The sequence below is a fragment of the Oncorhynchus nerka genome, linkage group LG1 (assembly GCF_034236695.1).
Source record: "Oncorhynchus nerka isolate Pitt River linkage group LG1, Oner_Uvic_2.0, whole genome shotgun sequence".
Classification (NCBI taxonomy): Eukaryota; Metazoa; Chordata; class Actinopteri; order Salmoniformes; family Salmonidae; genus Oncorhynchus; species Oncorhynchus nerka.
This window is the reverse complement of record NC_088396.1, coordinates 20,096,730-20,118,262: the sequence shown is the minus strand read 5'-3', so window position 1 is coordinate 20,118,262 and position 21,533 is coordinate 20,096,730. Positions and strand designations below refer to the sequence as shown.

The window sequence follows — 21,533 nt, the reverse complement described above, 5'->3', positions numbered from 1 at the left end:
TTTTACCGCAGTGGGCTAAATCAGGTTCACACAGAGTGTTCCATGGTAGTCTTAAACAAATCTACTTTGAAACGAAAGTGTACACCTCACATATGGTTATGGGATAATAATTAAAAAGAAGACTCCTGTACCAAGTCAAATATAGAGTTGGAATGTAATCCATTTTGAGTTTGCATCCCAATATTACACTTTATATACATCCCTGAAGGTTGAGGTTGAGGTGACGTCATTAAAAGCACCTTAAGATCAGAACTAGAAACCTCATTTCAATCAGTTTTGACTGCTGAGGTAGTAGTAGTAGTAGTGGAAGTAGTAGTAGTACTTTATTATAATAATGCTACTTGTCGTAGTATTTGTCAACCCCTGTATAGAAAGCAAAAGGAATTTATATATTGGGAGTGTTTGGTGTGCTGTGGGTGGTGTGTTTGGTGTGGATGTGTGCGCTGTAACAAATTGTTGTACATTTACAGCAAAAATCTACAGTTAGCTACTGTTATTCTATATTACAGTACAGTACTGTAAAGAGCAATGCATTATGGGGGCTCAATGGCATTACCCTACAATGCTGTAAAATTGATTTTATAATACAATTTTACAGTAAAGCACTTCATTACCTGATTTGCTGAATATTTACAGCAGCACACTGTGAATTATGGTGCGTTGTGGGAAAATGTTGTGGGTGGGGAATAAATCTCTGGCTCATTAACATATTTTAAGGCATGCCTTGTAAGTGGCTAGATTTGTTGCACCCCTTACTGAGAATGCTTTACCAGTTGAGCTGATATGTGATAGTAGAGCACTAATAATTTGATGTGTTTTGGAAACAGATCAGAGTGATAATAAGTCTTAAATCTTTACAAACTCTCTATAAACTATTTTTGGTGCTTTTTTGTTTTATGATTAACTTAAGTTGGATTAATTATTTATTGTTAGATTTATATTTTAGGGGGAAGATCAGCTTTAATACTGCAAATAGATTGTGGCTTCTATCAATGTAATTATCTGCATAATTTCCAATCCCAATATATTTTTTTATTTGTAAATACATATTATTTAAACAATATATAATTTTGTATATATTTTTATTCTTTATTATTTTCCAATAACTCTATCACCCCTCCCCTGATTGGAGTAAACTAATGGACAACCATACTTAGGCATCCACTTCCAGAGTATACATACTACATACATTTCACAGACAGTATGTTTTACATTAGTCATCTTTGTTTGTTTTAAGCACCAGACTTTGGCTACCCTCAACCCCTCCCATCTATCTCTGAAGACCATCCAGTCCCAGCCTTCAGCTACCCTCAACCCCTGCCATCTATCTTTGAAGACCATCCAGTCCCAGCCTTCAGCTACCCTCAATCCCTCCCATCTATCTCTGAAGACCATCCAGTCCCAGCCTTCAGCTACCCTCAACCCCTCCCATCTATCTCCAGAAGACCATCTCTGAAGACCAGTCCAGTCCCAGCCTTCAGCTACCCTCAGCTCCCTCCCCTCCCATCTATCTTTGAAGACCATCCAGTCCCAGCCTTCAGCTACCCTCAATCCCTCCCATCTATCTCTGAAGACCATCCAGTCCCAGCCTTCAGCTACCCTCAACCCCTCCCATCTATCTCTGAAGACCATCCAGTCCCAGCCTTCAGCTACCCTCAACCCCTGCCATCTATCTCTGAAGACCATCCAGCTACCCTCAGCCTCCCATCCCAGCCCAGTCAGCTCCCCTCAACCCCTCCCATCTATCTCTGAAGACCATCCAGTCCCAGCCTTCAGCTACCCTCAATCCCTCCCCCTCAACCCCTCCCATCTATCTCTGAAGACCATCCAGTCCCAGCCTTCAGCTACCCTCAACCCCTCCCATCTATCTCTGAAGACCATCCAGTCCCAGCCTTCAGCTACCCTCAACCCCTCCCATCTATCTCTGAAGACCATCCACCATCAGCTACCCTCACCCCTCCCATCTATCTCTGAAGCTCCAGTCCCAGCCTCAGCAACCCCCTCCCATCTATCTCTGAAGACCATCCAGTCCCAGCCTCTCAGACCATCCAGTCCCAGCCCTCAACCCCCCTCCCATCTATCTCTGAAGACCATCCAGTCCCAGCCTTCAGCTACCCTCAACCCCTCCCATCTATCTCTGAAGACCATCCAGTCCCAGCCTTCAGCTACCCTCAACCCCTCCCATCTATCTCTGAAGACCATCCAGTCCCAGCCTTCAGCTACCCTCAACCCCTCCCATCTATCTCTGAAGACCATCCAGTCCCAGCATCTATCTCTGAAGACCTCCAGTCCCCTCAGCTACCCCTCAACCCATCTATCTCTGAAGACCATCCAGTCCCAGCCTTCAGCTACCCTCAACCCCTCCCATCTATCTCTGAAGACCATCCAGTCCCAGCAGCTACCCTCAACCCCTCCCATCTTCAGCATCCAGTCCCAGCCTCAGCTACCCTCTCCCATCTATCTCTGAAGACCATCCAGTCCCAGCCTTCAGCTACCCTCAACCCCTCCCATCTATCTCTGAAGACCATCCAGTTCATTTTTAGCTGCCATATATTTTCCCACTGTGCTGTGATGTTTCATAAAATGTTCTAAACCTTTCTATTGTAATCGTTTCTACAAATTGTAAATTAAAGATTAAATTGTAAATTAAAAAATATTATTATTTGATTGACTATGACTTTTCAAATCCCCAGCAGTGCTATTTACAGAGTTAGCTCCAAGTAAATGTTGCAATTTCCAACCATTCCTGAACCTGTGACCAAAAACAAGCTCCATACTTTATGGGCAGTACCAAAACAAGTGATCTTATGATTCTGTCTCTTTGCAACAAAATATACTGAGCTGGGATGGTTGTATCCCCCATATATATATATATATATATATATATATATATATATATATATATATATATATATATATAACATTCTACAAATATTATACAGTTTTAATCCCCCCCGCCCCCCCCCAAAAAAACAATATTAATGTTTAATGTTATTTTCTGCAATAAGTTGGTTATAATTTTGGATAGAGCAGACATTTCCATATATTTAGGTTAACTGCATGTTTAACAACTCCACCAGTCCTATTTATGATATCATTTACAAATGTTTTTTAAATCAATTAGTATATTTTATATTTAACCATAATATATATATTTTTTTTTGGTGGATTAAACTGAAATCGCAACCAGCTTTCTATTGCTTGTTTTAAAAAATAGCAATATTTTGGAGATCGGACCATTTTATTGGTAAGCTACACGGTAATGTAAAAGTTTTTAGAAATCCAATACGTAATATGACGCATTTATCATAATTAGATTTTTATTCAGAGGTTAGAAATGTCCGAGGTCCTCTATGAGGCTGTGCAGGGATTGTGGATTTAAAAGAAAACATGAAGCGTCAGTGTACAATGACAACTTTGGTTTTAAGCGCTGGATTTCTAGCTCCTTCATATTATTGTTGGATCTGACTTTAATAGCTAACATTTTGATGGCCATACTTAATAGATATGCTGATAGTGGACAACTTTGTTTTACCCTTTACTGAGAATGCTGTACCAATTGAACTGATATGTGGTAGTAGTGCCCCAATAATTTAATGTGTAGGGGATAGATCAGAGTGACATTGACATTAAGTCTTAAACCTTTACTTATTTGAATGAATGCTTTTGTGTTTGTTTCTTGGTAATATGTGTTTGTTTTTCTTTGGATTTAACTTAAATTGGATTGATTATTTATTGTTTATAAATGTTTAAGTTTAACTAAATTTGATTAGAAACTTTGACATGTATTGAATTTTGAAGAAAAAAATGAAAAAAGATTGACCTTAAACCTTTACTGTACACCCAGGTCCACAGCACCAACCCCAGGTTTTTCCGGTCCCAACACCAGCTGCTGGGTATTATTCTAATGAGCTCCGCCCTCAAACTGTTTTGATTAAATTTGGTTTGGGGGCGGAGCTCATTGGAATAATATCCAGCAGTGTACTTTGCCAGTGTTCATTTTCACATCTACATTTTGGTAATTTAGCAAATGTGCTTATCCAGAGAGACTTACAGTCAGTGCATTAAGGATCTCTACAGATCGGTGTCCCACCCACGGGACGATTGAGCTAACGTAGGCTAATGCGATTAGCATGAGGTTGTAAGTAACAAGAGCATTTCCCAGGACATAGACATATCTGATATTGGCAGAAAGCTTAAATTCTTGTTAAGCTAACTGCACTGTCCAATTTATTATTTAATAAACCAAAGTTATTAATAAACCAATTAGGCACATTTGGGCAGTCTTGATACAACATTTTGAACAGAAATACAATGATTCATTGGATCAGTCTGAAAACGTGGCACATACACTGCTGCCATCTAGTGGCCAAAATCTAAATTGAACCTGGGCTGGAATAATACATTATGGCCTTTCTCTTGCGTTTCAAAGATGATGGTATAAAAAATGGCAGTTTTTTTCTTTGTATTATATTTGACCAGATCTAATGTGTTATATTATCCTACATTCATTTCACATTTCCACAAACTTCAAAGTGTTTCCTTTCAAATGGTATCAAGAATATGCATATCCTTGCTTCCGGTCCTGAGCTACAGGCAGTTAGATTTGGGCACGTCATTTTAGGCGAAAATTGAAAAAAGGGATGGATCATTAGGAAGATTAACAAGAACATGTCACAGTCATAGCAAGTAAAAAGATTATGTTCCCAATACCGAGAATATTGTTGTAGTTAAGCGAGCTACTTGCAAGTTTATATTTGTATAAGAAAATACTAAATATATTCTAGTTAAACTGTTTGAAAATACATTCATTGTAATTCAAGCCAATGAAATACAAATGATAAAATAGGTATTAAAACTATTGAAATATCTATATCAAATACATGTAACAGAAATACTGCCCATCGTTGGCACTAGCTGCCTGCACTGTAAATCTACAACGTTTACCACTGTGCTTCCAGTAATGCACTGGAAGTGTTTCCAGTAATGCACTTTACTGTTTTTCAGTAAAGGTCCTGTAAATCTACTGTAAATTACTGTAAATTTACAGTAACCTACTGGCTACTGCCCTGACAGTAATGTACAGTAAACATTACTGGAACATGTTTACAGGTTGTGGGTGGTGTTCTCCAGGTTTGTATGTGTGGCTCTGTAGATGGAGGAAGTGTTTGTGGGTGTTATACACTGTGTGGGAGGTTGATTAAAGGTGGCAGAGTGTGTGTATATGTGGGTGTTGGGTGGTGCCCCTAAGGTGTGTGTGTGACAACACCGGAGACTCTTTTAAAGGAGCCTGCTAGTCTGCTTCTGCAGCCCAGCCCTGTCCCGTCCCTTCCCTTCCCCTCATTCTCCTTTCCTCCTCTCTTCCTTTTCCCCTTTCCTTTGTAGGAAAAAGGTGTCAGAGGAAATGCAGCTGATGGCGTCTCTCTTTCTCTTCTTATTTTCTTCTCCCACTCTCTCTCTGACTCACTCTCACTTTTAGTGCCCCATTCCACCCATGGTTTCTCTCTCTTTCTCACTCACTCTCTCACTCTCTCGTCTACCTATATGCACACTTCCCTCTCTGATCCCTTGTTTGGTCACGCTCCTCTTCATATATCCTGTGAGTGGCCAAGTCAACATGAGTGTCACATCCTCCCACACAGACACACGCACAGCGGCACGAGCAGACGCCCTCATCCTGGACATTTGCAGGCGAAGCGTGTTCTTTTTAAACATTCCATTCTCCTCCGCCACACCAAGCAGGGTTTCCTGCTCTCTCTCTCTGTCTCTCTCTCTCTCTCTGTCACACACACACCCCTCCCTCCAACGGCTTCCTCTCGCTCTTCCTCCAGCCGCTCTCCCTGTTCGCACCCATACCTACCCCTCCTCACCCCACGCCTCCTTCAATACCTAACCTTCCCTTACCCCTATCCACACCCTCCACACCCCACATTTAACCACCACTTCCCCCAGGAGTGACGCCCTGCCTCTGGCCAGACTTGTGGACTCACGCCCCGGGTGTCTCCTGGAGAACCACATACTGTACCATTCTCAGCAGCTGGACAAAGAGCTGAGGTCAAGGGTTACTATGCACAGTACACTGCACTGAGCAGTCATTTCAGGTTCCTGGAAATGCACTATGAATCCATTGGGGGTAGTAAATGTGGAGGAGAGGGCAGGGGATGAGAGAGATAGAGAGAGAGAGAAGAGGGACTCTTTTCACAGCTGTTCAGAGATGGAATGACACAGGGTCTACTTCCTGCAGCGCACGCCTGTCTCTCTCCGTCTCACTTCCTGTTTCCCTCAGGGGAATCCGGGAGCTGTGTGTGTGTCCCTAATTCAGGACCCCCCCCAGTGTCAGAGTGGTCTCTCCCTCCCTCAGACTTCCTGGTTGTCTTGTATTGTCCGCTGGCTCATGCCATTGCATGTGACCGAGGGGTCTGAGGACTGGACTTCTGGACCAGTCGCCACTTTGTGTCTGTCTGCCTTCATGTTTTGTCTCTGATTACACAATGTTTTCCTCTACAATATAATTACGATATGTATTTTGAAACAAAGCCACTTTACAGCACAGTACATTTAGTCTCATGTAATACAGGGTCATGTTCATTAGGCACTAAACGGAAGAAAACGGACTGAAACAGGGAGGGACTACCTGGATTTGTCCAGTAATGCTAATTTAGATTTTCCATTGCAAAATGTTTTCCATCATATGGCCTCCTGACAGTGATGGAAAAAGTACATAATTGTCATACTTGAGTAAAAGTAAAGATAGCTTAATAGAGAATGAGTCAAGTAAAAGTGAAAGTCACCCAGTAAAATACTACTTGAGTAAAAGTCTAAAAGTATTTCCGTTTAAATATAATGAAGTATCAAAAGTAAATGTAATTGCTAAAATATGCTTAAGTATCAAAAGTACAAGTAAAAGTATAAATAATTTCACATTATATTAAACAAAGCAATTTTCTTGTTTTTCTTATTTACGGATAGCCAGGGGCACACTACAACCTTAAAACATAAATAACAAACTAAGCATTTGTGTTTAGTGAATACGCCAGATTAGGTAGTAGGGATGACCAGGGATGTTCTCTTGATAAGTGTGGGAATTGGACCATTTTCCTGTCCTGCTAAGCATTCAAAATGTAATGAGTACTTTTGGGTGTCAGGGAAAATGTATGGAGTAAAAGGTACATTATTTTCTTTAGAAATGTAGTGAAGTAAAAGTTGTCAAAAATATAAATAGTAAAGTAAAGTACAGATACCCCAAAAAACGACTTAAGTAGTACTTTAAAGTACTTTTACTTAAGTACTTTACACCTCCGCCTAATTAACACAGTCCAGGTCAGCGTTTTTTAATGTTTTGTTATTTGCCACACACATTGCAATTCACCAGAGAGACCACTAGGGAGCGTGTTTTGAGCCCAAGCCACTTTCTTTCACACAGACACATCCAGTATGACTAAAGCTGTGTTGGAGAAAGATCAGGACAACGCATCTGTCTGTTTCTCTGTTCTATTCCTCCCACCTTACTATGACTTATACACCATATGACAACTACTACAGACTATGACTAATGGTTGTGTGTGTTTGTGTGTGCGCGCGTGCATGTGTGTGTGCGTGTATGACTGTAGGTATGTATATGTGTGTGCATGTTTACTTTCATGTGTACATGTGTGTGTGTGTGTGTGTGTGTGTGTGTGTGTGTGTGTGTGTGTGTGTGTGTGTGTGTGTGTGTAATACATCTAGTCAGTAGAGGACCATATGGGAATGCTGTACTGGGCTTTCTGTTCATTTTTTTCCTGGGGAAAACAGAGAACTCATATAGAAGGCAGGGTAAAGTCAATATGAGACGATTCTGCCAAGAGTGTCTGAGCTGCAGCCTACTATCTGAGAGGAGAGGAGACAGAGAAAGTAGGGTGAGAAACCCTCTGCTGAACTTCATATGTATCTTTGTTTTATAGATTTGAAAGAGTTGGTTTAAAAAAAGTTTATTTCCAATTTTTCACAGCTGTGTTTTTTGGCTTATGGGTATCTTCATGTGTGTGTAAAATATGACTTTTCTCAGATTTTTAATTCATAGATATTTGTTGTTGTTGTTGCAAAATGCTTTGTATCCATTGTTTAGCTGGAATGGGATGTTTGTATCCTGTATATTTGACTGTGATATGAGGTTGTCTCACCTAGCTATCTTAAGATTAATAAACGTAATGTAAGTCACTCTGGATAGAAGCATCTGCTAAATTACTGAAATGTAAAATGTAAATGTTTTACATACAGATCTAATATTACTGTATTGAATCATCTTTAAAAAAAAATGCAATGTATCATTTGTACATTTCTTTATTAAACATGTATTTATTTGTTACATTTGACTGTGTAAAACATAGCAGTATTCTTATTTCTCTTAGAGTGAGGCTGATATGTAGCATTTTGCAAAAAAATACATGATTATTTGTCTCTCTGAAATGAAACCATCAAGTGTAAGATTTTAAACAAATACATGTCTGTCATTAAACAACCCAATGTCAATCAACATTTCTTTAAACAATAAAAGCTAATTTATCAATATTTCAGAAAATGTATGTATTGTATTTTGGAATGAAACTATTCATACATTCATAACTTTTCAATGAGACTGAAACCAGGAGAACTGTATGAAACAGACGTACAATGTTATAGACTTCAAAACAGCAGATCAATCTTGAGCTAATCTTGACAAAATCCTAAGATTAAAGTAACTGCATCAACGCAGCTCCAGTAGCAACTGTATTTAGATTGATCTGTGTGTGTGTGTGTTTGTGTGTGCATGTACCGTACCTAAAAACACCCTCTCTATGCTGTGGGGCAGAGCTCTCTTCCCACTGACTCCCTCCGGCTCTCTCCTCTCTTTCTCTCTCACTCCTCTCTTCCCACTCCCTCTCTCACTCAGCCCCAACCTCTACCCTGATGTGGGAGTGAGCGTATCCCAGTACGAGAGCCTCCAGTAGGGCACGCATACAGTGAACATGGACCAATGGGTCTGGCGCTTTGGATGGCTTCATTCTCTCTCCCACACAGACACACACAAACAAACACACACACACAGTCTACCCACACGAGGAACCCACACTGAGCTTGAGAGCTCCCTTTTAATGATGTCATGTGTCTTACATCTGAGGAGAGCAGAGGCAGGGGAAACATGGGGGTGTGTGTACTGTATGAATCACTCTGCCTTTTTGAATTCAGTTTACATTCAGCCAAACCATACACTCTTAGAAAAAAGGGTTCCAAAAGGGTTCTTCAGCTGTCCCCATAGGATAACCCTTTTTGTTTCCAGGCAGAGCCCTTTTGGGTTCCATGTAGAACCCTCTGTAGAAAGGGCTTTACATGGAACCCAAAAGGGTTCTACCTGGAACCAAAAAGGGTTCTTCAAATGAAGAACCCTTTTAGGTTCTTGATACCACCTTATTTCTAAGAGTGTAACTACTCTCTTGTCCTTCTTGGTAGACATGTACTCACAGGAGCTACATCGCTCAGATAGCTCTTATTGCCAGAGCTAAATAGCATCCAGTCCCTCTCAAAATACATCAAGAGTCATGACTCATGATCTGATGATTAGACACACTGTAGGAGGTGTTATGTTAAGCCAGAGGAAGAACAGAATGAAATATTGACAGAATGAAAGATTGAAAGAGCTGAAAGGACGATCCTCTGAATTATGGCTATATAATTGTAATAATTGTAAAATAACAATACAATCCCTTGACTGAATTAGACATGAAACATCCTTGACCCAAAACCCTAGAAATGTTGAGCTAATTCACTTAATAGAAACGCAAAGTCACAGTCAAAGAGTCTGACTATAGTCAAACTAAAAATATAGGGCAAGAGCTAGACTTGTACAGTACTTCCACAGATATCACCACTTCAGGACAATGGAAACTTAATAACAGGTATAGAGTGCATTTGGAAAGTATTCAGACCCCATGATATGTTTCACATTTTGTTCAATTACAGCCTTATTCTAAAATGGATTAAATTAATGTTTTTGCTCATCAATCTACACACAATACCCCATAATGACAAAGCGAACACGGGTTTTTCGATTTTTTTCTCTCAAATGTATTAAAAATAAATAACAGAAATACCTTATTTACAAAAGTATTCAGACTCTTTGCTATGAGACTCAAAATTGAGCTCAGGTGCATCCGGTTTCCGTTGATCATCCTTGAGATGTTTCTACAACTTGATTGGAGTCCACCTGTAGTAAATTCAATTAGATTTGGAAAGGAACACACCTGTCTATATAAGGTCCCACAGTTGACAGTGCATGTTAGAGAAATAACCAAGCCATGAGGTCGAAGGAATTGTCCATAGAGCTCCGAGACAGGATTGTGTCGAGGCACAGATCTGGGGAAGGGTACCAAAAAATGTCTGCAGCATTGAAGGTCCCCAAGATTGCAATGGCCTCCATCATTCTTAAATTGAAGACGTTTGGAACCACCAAGACTCCTCCTAGAGCCACTCCTCAGTAAAAGGCACATGGCAGCACACTTGGAGTTTGCCAAAACGCACCTAAAGGACTGTCAGACCATAAGAAACAAGATTCTCCTGTCTGATTAAATCAAGATTGAACTCTTTGGCCGGAATGCTAAGCGTCACGTCTGGAGGAAACTTGGCACCATCGCTACGGTGAAGCATGGTGATGGCAGCATGATGCTGTGGGGATGTTTTTCAGTGGCAGGGACTGGGAGACTAGTTAAGATCGAGGCAAAGATGAACGGAGCAAAGTAGAGAGAGATCATTGATGAAAACCTGCTCCAGAGCGCTCATGACCTCAGACTGGGGTGAAGGTTCATCTTCCAACAGGACAACGACCCTAAGCACACAGCCAATACAGTACAGAAGTGTACAATTTCCTTGAGTGGCCCAGCCAGAGCTCGGACTTGAACCCGATCTAACATCTCTGGAGAGACCTGAAGATAGCTGTGCAGTGATGCTCCCCATCAAACCTGGCAGAGCTTGAGAGGATCTGCAGAGAAGAATGGAAGAAACACCCCAAATACAGGTGTGCCAAGCTTGTAGTGTCATACCCAAGAAGACTCGATGCTGTAATTGCTGACAAAGGTGCCTCAACAAAGTACTGAGTAAACGGTCTGAATACCTACATAAATGTGATATTTCCATTTTTTATTTTGAATACATTTGCAAAAATGTGTAAAAACCTGGTTTTGCTTTGTCATTATGGTGTATTGTGTGTACATTGATGAGGGGGAAACAACATTTTAATCAATTTTATATTAAGGCTGTAACGAAACGTGTAAAAAGTCAAGAGGTTTCATTTGAAAGCCTACATCGGAGGGCCTGGACAAACAGGAACATGTCATCCTCCATAAACTCTGTATAACAGCTAGAAAAAGACCAATTACCTGTAGAAGGATGTCTCCACCATGTCATCTTGACGATTTCAGGTTCTGATGGACAGGTTCTGAAAGAGAACATTATATGATATATTATATCCTAATTAGGTTCTCATTTTCATTAACTCTCATCAAACCAAAATCATGTAGGGGACAGAAAATAGGAACAAATAACAATTATTTAAAATCCCTTGAAACAGACTTGGTTATGTTCACAATCAATTGCATAATATACGCCTGTAGTGTGAAGTGTATTGGTATTCAGTCCGGGCCAGATTGCTCATTAGAATATGTAACATTTGTGTGTGGGCAATTCTTGGCAGTCCCTATCGTTTCAATTCCCCATCTAGTTCCAACAACAAGCAATATCCTCCAAGGAACAACCAAACCAGAACCCTAACCTCGTCGTCTGTCCACTTATAAGAAGAAACTCTGTTTTACGTTTTCCCATTCACTATGACTGAGCTTAACTGTCACCGTTACAAATCTTCAATAAGACGCTTTAAATAATCATTCACATATAAAACAGCTTTGTTCGAAAAATGATTCTATTCTATAAGTGGAGGCTGTGTGTTTCATATTGGGTATGCCATCATGTGTCTTCGGTAACTGTAGTATATGAACACATAGTGTCTGGGACTTGAGACAGTTGTGTGTGTCTCACAAATGCCCCCTATTGTATGACATCCATATTAACATCCATTTCAACTAAGATTGTAGAAGCAGTGTTTGCATGAAACCATTTGTAACAAGTAACAAACCATTTGTAACAAGTCAAGTGTTAAGGCCCTTTAACCATTGTTCCTATTGTGAATGCTTGCGTTGTTGCTTGAAAGGCTTTTTTCTTTGAATTAAATGTCACTAAGATATGGTGATGATGATAACTATTATTAATATTACTAGTAGCAATACTAAAGTCACCTGCATGTCAATCATATCACCACTGACATTAATAGAATCGAAAATATAAATGTATCCCTGCCTTCTCTCACTCTCTTTCTCTTCCTCTCTCTTCCAATCTCTTTCCTTCTCGTCCTCTTCTTTCTTTCTTTTTCTTTCTTTCTTTCTTTCTTTCTTTCTTTCTTTCTTTCTTTCTTTCTTTCTTTCTTTCTTTCTTTCTTTCTTTCTTTCTTTCTCTTTCTCTGTCTCAGTCACAGGGTCTCCCCCAGGGTAATCACATTCCAAAACACACACAAGAATGTCCTCCAGCAGCTCGCATACCACACACATACGTGCACACACACACACACACACACACACACACACACACACACACACACACACACACACACACACACACACACACACACACACACACACACACACACACACACACACACACACACACACACACACACACACACCTCGCTTGACTTGCATACCACCCCTCCTCCCTCAACTTAAAGAAGGGAAAACACACACAGAGATCCTGTCTGCACCCAACCACACTCTCAGATCTCATCTCTCGTTCTTCCTCTCTCTCTCTCTCTCTCTCTCTCTCTCTCTCTCACGCAAGCACTAACGCTCACGCTCACACACACACATACTCTTGCCAAAGCCAAGGCAGACCACACACTGTTGCAATGCCATGCTCACCAACATATTTGCCAATGCTTCTTTGGTCTTTGTCATACAATGCAAACTGTAGGATAAGATAGCCTACACGTAGGTCTAACTGACAAAATAATGACACTTGTCTAAACATGAATCTAAAACCTAAAGTTGATGTTGATTACGAATGTGAAACAATTTTGCAAATAAAACAATAATATATCCCATCGAATTAACATGATATAAACAGTGTATTTTAGCATGTAAAGATGAGACGGCGAGTCCACAGCTGTTGCTTACTTTGTGGTTGTCTGTCTCCAGGGTCGAGGCTCTTTCCTCCGCTCCTTGCTGCTCCAAACACCGACAGCTGTGCAGCAGAGAGCCCATGGTTGCAGACACCTTCCGTGGGCTCGACACTCGGCAGTTATCTGCTACAAAAACAGGCGACACAAAAAAAAATAAACATCCCCTTAGGCTGAAAGGAGTTTCTCCAACAAACGAATACAGAAAGAGAATAACTGACTTTCTCAATCACGAATGCACTTCATGCAAATAACCCATCACTCATCTGCGATTTCCTCAAGTAATTTCCCCTCCACCCTTATCGCTGGCTAGCCGCGGGGCTTTTCTCCGTGTGCATACCGAATCAGTCGGAAATGCCACTGGGTCTACTGCTCCAGCGAAGGTAAAGGGGAGACATGCTCTTCACCTCAGCCGGGCTGTATGATTGTCCCCCGCCCGCCCTGACACCGACCTCAATGACCAAACCCTTTCACCCGGGGCCGTCCCTGCCGCGACCCATGTGCGTGTAGTGACACGTAGGCTACGATTTCAGGAAAGTCCACTCTTATGCATAACACGACTTGACACAGAAAGGCTGATGAAGTTTCATGGTTTCCAGAATATATGACTAGCCTACATTTTTGCTGCTCTTAGTTTAGACACCAAATGTGTTTCATTGAATTAGACTGATGTATTGGTCTGGAGTAGATTTTTTAATCCCATTACAGAATGCCATTCTAATGTCAATGAGGAGAGAGTTTCATACGGGCCCAAATCTCTCTCAATCTCATCCTCCAACTCTCCCAATCCTTCTCTCCTTCATCTTCTCTCTCCTTCACTGTTACAAATGGCTGTACATTTACAGCAAAACTAACAGTTAACCACTGTTATTCTATATTACAGTACAGTACCGTAAAAGAGCAATGCATTATGGGGTCTCATAGGCATTTCTATACACTGCTGTAAAATGTATTTGTGTTATCTGAGGCAGTGTTCAAATAGACTCTTTAAGTATTGATTTATCACTGCAAAATGTACTGTGCACCCTCCCTACACATCTGATGAATATCACTGGAAACCTGTTCGATCACCATGCACTGCAAAATCATACTGGCTATGGATACAGAGAACATCAACACATTAACATCAACACGCCAGAGGATATACCCATTGGACTTGGGGCTCTGCTGGGAGTTTACCTCATATTTGGATCTTTTACTTCTGGTTTGCCGCTAAAATCCCCAAAATGTAACCCAAAAGGTTATTTGAGGAACCATTAAAGAGGGTGGTTCAAAGAACGTATAGGGGTTCCCCCACAGTTTCAATTTGAAGAATCCCTAAAAAAATCCTCCAGGAACATTTTATTTTAAGAGTGTACATCTATCTTCTATAGCCTACACTCTCCACCTTCACGCCTTCTCCATCTTTCATCATCTCTCCTCCATCTCTCCGTCATAGGTCCTCCATCCTTCCTCATCCATCATTCTCTAGCTCTTCCTCCATCTCTGCATTCTCCATTGGGCAATAATGTTCATGTCTATACAGTGGAGGATAACAGGGTGCTTTAGCATCATGAGACGAGGTGAAACAACTGCAAGGGGTGTTCACCTAGAGTATATTGGTCTCTCTCTCTCTCTCTCTCTCTCTCTCTCTCTCTCTCTCTCTCTCTCTCTCTCTGATAGGATGATGGAGGGGGGTTGATCTGGTAAGGGGGTGTATATCAATTTGCATACATTTCCCAAAACTGCCTTTGAACTATTTTTTTTCTCTCACTGTCCCTTTCTCTTTTGTCACCCTCTCAATTTCCCAAGTAAGAGTTTTCATCTGATGGTAATTTGGGAAATTCAACAAATGTTGTCACTTGAGTAGTTATCGTTTGAGAATTGAGTCATATGTGACAGATGCATTGCATTCATATTGTGAAATTTCCGGAATAAATTAACACTTGTTTTCTCATCTGAATATCACGTCAAATTCTGTGGTATTTGAAACTGGTATCATGTCACCTACTAGTCCTATGACTACAGTTATGACTACAGTGAACACCTGCTATAGCCCATAACATATCTGCCTTATTCCCTTCAGAAATCAATGGGTTCAAACATTAAGCCGTGTGCCAGTAATATTGGGAAAGGTGTGGGTTTACTTCAATGGACTGTGCCATCAGGGTTAGGTCTATTGACCAGTCCTTTAGAAGTCATGTTGCGTTTGTTTGGATAAACTACTACTGATGGAATTAACTGACACTGCTGGTAAGATCTTTTATTCTGTTTCATAGAGGGTCTGGCAAACATGAAAAGTTGTGGAAATCACAGCCCAAATGCTATATTTAGAATGTTAAAATGATGGCATGGCATTTCCTTTCCATGGCAATTTACAACCATCCACTACCGATCTGGCCCGCATCTGGTTGAGTTTTCTTATTACATTTTTTTTTTTGGGGGGGGGGGGGGGGTGGACAAACTAATTTAAAATGACTAAAACCAAATCGAAACTGTGTAGAAATTATGATGGACCTATATTCTTGACGATGTCCAACTCACTTATAATCATGGAAATGAAAGCTAGACAAGTCAGGGAGCATTAAAAATCCCTAGAGAACCATTTTTTTTGAGTTTGAAGTTTGACACACCCCTGCACTAGGGGCAATAAGAGTGCGTGTTACCATCTAGTAGTTATTTATACTGTGCTCTACGGCGCCGAGCATCGTGGGTTCAATCGCAGTGCTAGGCACCTGTTTCGTTTTTATGTTTGAACCCTATCCCTAACCTTAACTAGTCGCAATTAGTGCCTAAACATATAGACATGTTTCGGTATTTTGGCATCTAATAAGTATTTTGAAAGTATTCTTTGGACTGACATTGTCAATGTGTGGTTCATACATGCATATTCTTTGAGCAGAGTTACAGTCTTACCTCAATTAGCCACAAAATCCCTATTTTGAAAGTGACTGTTTTCTGGAAGCTGTGCTGTGCCATTTCCCCCCACATGGGCCAGCCCCCTAGCAATTCGAGTTCCAGCCAATGAGATTCAGCCCTTTTCCTTTTGAGTGACAGCTAGCAAGAATCACACACAGCAGAGCGAGAGAGAGAGCAATGACATGGTGTACATATCTGCACATATGTGATGTAGTACGGTTTTTCGGGGACCACTTTAAGTAAAAGGGCAACACATGCCATAAATCATGCATTGGAGATAATGGTCGATTTGAGTCAATTTTCTAATTCTCCAGGTTTATTTCAAGTATCTCAAGTCAGAAATGAATAAAAATGTATAAAGGTAGTCTACACATGTGTGCATCTGTCCTAGAGAGGGTATTACCATTCAGGACAAAGTGTGCTACTGTCCTCCAGTTGAACAGAAGACCAGTAGTTAATTACGGTAAGGTATGTGGTGGGAGCTGGGAGCATTATTCACTTCAATCCCTGTTCTTTACCTGTGAATGTAGGTCCCCCTTTCCATCTCTCTCTCTCTCTCTCTCTCTCTCTCTCTCTCTCTCTCTCTCTCTCTCTCAATTCATCACTCTAACACACAAAAACACAACATGACCAGTCTCTCGTCATCTCTTATCCCAGACCATTGTCCCTCTAACGCCAGAGCTGCATCTCTGTGTGTGTAATAATAATAATCTATTCAAATATCTTTTAGGAGTATTTTGCGGAGGGTGCACACACCAGTGAAAGAGTACCTCCATTCTCCCTAATAAGTGGTTCCTTCTAAGAGGCACCACGGATATGCTAGGCAGTAGGCTACACTCTAGAGCCGGGTTTCTCAAACTTGGTCCTGGGGCGCCCGCTGGGTGCACGTTTTGGTTTTGCCCTAGCACCACGCAGCTGATTCAAATGACCAACTCCTCATCAAGCATTGATCATTTGAATCAACTGTGTAGTACTAAGGCAAAAGCCAAAAACGTGCACCCAGGGTGGGCCCCAGGACCAAGTTTGGGAAACCCTGCTCTGGTGCGTGCCGACAGTATCGTCAGTGGAGGAGGAGAGAGTGTTGAGTGACATAAACAGCGTTTGATTTGATTTTAGCTACCAATGATGGGCAGGACAGCAAGATAGATTCCCAATCTCCCAAGCCATTTCAGGCTATCAATCAAGTTAGAGTAGATTGTATAACTATATTAGCTGACATGCCTGCTGACAAGGTTGCTAGACTTCAGAAAATACACATTCTTGGGTTATGGTACTATTAGCACACTGCTTATTTGAATATTCCCCAGAGTGCTTTGCCTTTCGGGTGAATTTTAGAGTTACAACCCATGACTGTTTTTGTTATTGACAGAGACATTATTGTTGCGTGCATGTATTTTTTGGCCCATGGACTTCACCAAGTGAAATCAGGTAAAGTGATATGCTTAGACAGCCTATGCAGAAAAAATTATACTTTTATTTTTTATATATATTTTTTTACATAGAACGTGGCATAATGATTATGGCTCTAGATTGCAGGAAACAATGTTTCAGGTGTTTGAAAAATGCTAAATTCTAAGAATTTTGCCAGGGGCATCTTCACGTACTTTGTACCCCCTATAAAATAATGGGAGCATAACGCCCCTGTGTGCGAGTCTGTGTAATATTCATTCCTGTGTGTGTGTATATGTATGTGTGAGTGAGCAGGTGCGTGTGTATGTTCCCTTCCTGATTCCCATGGATCTGTTAATGCCTTTTAAATGTCCCCCTGGCTTTTGTCCTCACGTTTCAGCTGAAATTCCCCACATTCATCCCCCCCATTCAGAAGCTGTGTGTTAAAAGAACTCTGTAATGCACTTGGCTCGACAGACGGCTGGGCTTGTTGTGCGTGCGTGGATGTGGGCGGGAGGGTGCTAGTCTGTGCATGTGAGTGTGTGGGTGGTTGCGTGGGTGTTGGGGTGAGTGGGTGCATGGCTCTCAGTGACTGAGTGCACATGTGACTGTAAGTGCATGTGTGGGTGTAAGTCTGCGTGAGTGTATAGAAAAGGTGAACAGTATGTATGTACAAGGCATAGGTATTTGTCTTTCAGAAACTGAGCATATTCCTTTGTTTAACGGTTTAAAACAATTCTGAAACAAATTCACAGACAGTCTCTCCTCCTTACCCTAACACACCTTCACTAACCCACAGGCAAGCATGCACACACGCACACAGTTTCACACTCAGCATCAGCCGTTTGTCTGATCTAGTCCCCTCTTTGCTTTGTGAGCATCCCGCTGTGATAAAATAAACACAAATACGTGATAATCACATTCCTCACATAGCTCTCCCCCCGGAGGGAAGTTTCGGCTGGTTCTCCACAAGAGGGGTGTGTGTGTGTGTGTGTGTGTTCATGTGTGTTGTGCCTGTTAGCGTAGTTTGTGTGTGTGTGTGTTATTCCTCTGTTCTCTTGCGGCCCCACAGAGAAAGAAAGAGTTAGGGAACAAAGAGATATGGGGCCAAGTCTCACACATTCCACAACAGTACCACCAGTACAAAACTTCAGCGCAGATATATTCCCAGTAAAACACAGATATACTCCCAGTACAAACCAATAAAACACACATATGGTCCCAGTACAAACCAATAAAACACAGATATACTCTCAGTACAAACCAGTAAAACAAAGATATACTCACAGTACAAACCAGTTAAACAAAGATATACTCACAGTACAAACCAGTAAAACAAAGATATACTCCTAGGACAATACCATATACATCCAGTTCAGCACCGAAATCTTGAAAACGGCAGGATCCATGCCCTTTTGTTTTTTTTCAATGCGATATGTGCAGATAAATCTCACCATATATTACATCTGTGCAATTATATTTTTCTAATATACTCCCATTATGCACAAATCTCCCATGAAGAATTTACATTATATATTCCAAACGTGGGTATACATTGAGGGAAGAGGGAGTGGAGTTTGAACTTTGGATACGATAGCGCATAATGTTTACAAGTCAACAGTACTAATAAAATGAACTGATAAAAATAAATTGTTTACCTTTCTAATGGCAACCACTGGGCACAGAGATGCAGAAATATAGAGAGAGACAGGGACAGAGAAACAGACATAAAGACAGAGAGAAATAGAGTGGTAGGGAGAAATAGACGTGTACAGGGACAGAAAGGAGTTGGAGTTGTTCTTACCTGAGCACATGGTCCACATGCTGCAGAGCACACTTCACTTCCTCCGTCAGCAAGCTTTGTCTCTGCTCCCTCCGCTGGCTTGTCTCTTCCCCCTCCCTTCCTCTCTCTCTCTCTCTCTCTCCCTTCCCCTCTCTCTCTCTTTCTCTCTCTCTCTCTCTCTCTTTCCAGTGAGGTTGTCTCTTGTAGTGAGAATGATCCATGAAGGAGCTGATGCCTGTCTTAACAGCAACACCGCCTCTCTCTCCACCCCCGAGCCTCATGTGTGTGTGTGTGTGTGTGTGTGTGTGTGTGTGTGTATGTATATATATATATATATATATATATATGTGTATATGTATATGTGAGCACACAACATGAGGCTGTGTGAGTGGCGGTTTCCAGTCAACCCCCACACACAGCCCACCTTACACATACACACACTGTCATAAACACAACAGAATGTTTCTGTGTGTCATTCTTTGTCAATTGCAGTGTCTTCAACTCTGCAAAATATGTCTTGGAATATAGAAAGAGAGAGCTGTCGTAGTTGACAGTGATGCCAGGATGTATCCATGCCATTTATGTAGAAATCCATGCCATTTATGTAGAAATCCATGCCATTTAAAAGAAAACGTAGAATCCATCCCTCAACCATGCACTGTGAAAGGTTTGCTGTCTGAGGGACATGCAGTACCTTGTCAATTAGCAACTAAATGCTTTCCTACGGAGGATACAAGGACGAAGAGAAAACATATATGCCTGTTGACGTTGTAATCAGAAATTCCGAATGGCTTTTGCTGCGGAACAGCAACCAAACAGGGTGTAGTCAAAGGGAGTTAATGTTGTCCATAACCTGCCCGTTGTCTTTTCCACCACTCCCAAATATTATCCCATGTTTCCATAGTGCTCCATAATATTATGGAAGGGAAGTGTGTGGGATCTCAGGGTTTAGCAGCTTGTGAGGCAGTGGTTGTCACAGAGTCACTGTACAGATCCCCTTTCTACAGTAGGCTGGTCATAATGATGTCCCACCGTTTGGCAGGGGACCTCATAAAAATGTAATTTTCTGGTTGTAAACTGTTTTTCTGGTTGAAGAGAAGTCCAATAACCAGATTACATTCAGCTAAATACATATTTTGAATGACAACATCAAGTCACCTGGGAAAGACTTCATATTTTGGTTATCTGGTCAGATTACGACCAGGTAAAAATATATATTTTGGGGTTTCTAAAAAACATCCTTTCACAACCAGTATACAACTTAAACATGACTAGGGCTGTTGCGGTGACCGTATTACCTCCACACAGGTGGTCACGAGTCATGAAGTCAGTCAAATTACATGTGACCGTTTAGTCATGGTGATTAGGCTTCTCCAAGCTCTGATGCAGCTGATGGTCATTAGTAGCCTACCAAACTTGCTAACCGCTTGGTACTCAGTCCCTCTAATCACTCTGACATCAATGCAAATGTCTTCGAAAATCGAATCAAACACTTCATGAAAGCCCACAAGCTCATGTTGTGCAATATTTCAATAGGCTATACAATTGCGCGAGAAACATAGTGATGGCCTCTACTAAAAGGAGAATCAGCTTTATATAGGCTAGGCCTACTGTATTTATTTTTCAACTTTCCTAACATTAAGCACATTGCTTAGATTTACAACAGGAGTACAGCTTACCTGTCTGGTCATGAAAATGAACCACGGGAAAAAGCGCCCTCCATTCGCTATTTAAGTGACGTGTATTTTTCCCCGCTGACCCTTTTTCGATGCAGGTGCATGATAATGGTCCATCAAAACAAAATCAAAACAAATGGCACACATATAGTGTTTAGTATATGTAAAGACTAGATTAAATCAAGAAAAGTCTGATGGGTGACAATATCAGCCTATCACTTGCGAATGATATATTATCCCTTGTGAATGATGCCCAGCATAAGAAACAAAGTCTTTTTTTGCAACCTTTTCAAATTATAGTCACCCACCTCATGTAGCCTGGCCCGTAGGCCTATATGTTTTAATAAGGTTTGTATCACAACTAAAGTGGCCATATAACTTCTTAAAATGAAGCACATTAATCCGCTTTACAAAGGATGTAGAGCCTAACTGGCATACATAAGCAGCGGGTGAGTTTCAAGTTTGGGAAAGATCATTTTCACCATAAAAATGCACCTTTATAATAAAAGCAATACATGCATAATTACATTTGCAGGTCACTTCGGATAAAGGTGTT

At 41.1% G+C, this 21,533-nt stretch overlaps 1 long non-coding RNA gene across 1 annotated transcript; it reads right to left on the bottom strand.

The window, feature by feature from the left end:
* Nucleotides 1–8,301: 8,301 nt before the first annotated feature.
* On the bottom strand, nt 8,302–19,431 carry LOC135565673 (uncharacterized). Its single transcript, XR_010461768.1, has 3 exons — nt 19,323–19,431; nt 13,230–13,360; nt 8,302–11,446 (listed from the first exon to the last, which is right to left on the bottom strand). It is a non-coding gene; the product is annotated as an uncharacterized LOC135565673 (long non-coding RNA).
* Nucleotides 19,432–21,533: the final 2,102 nt, after the last annotated feature.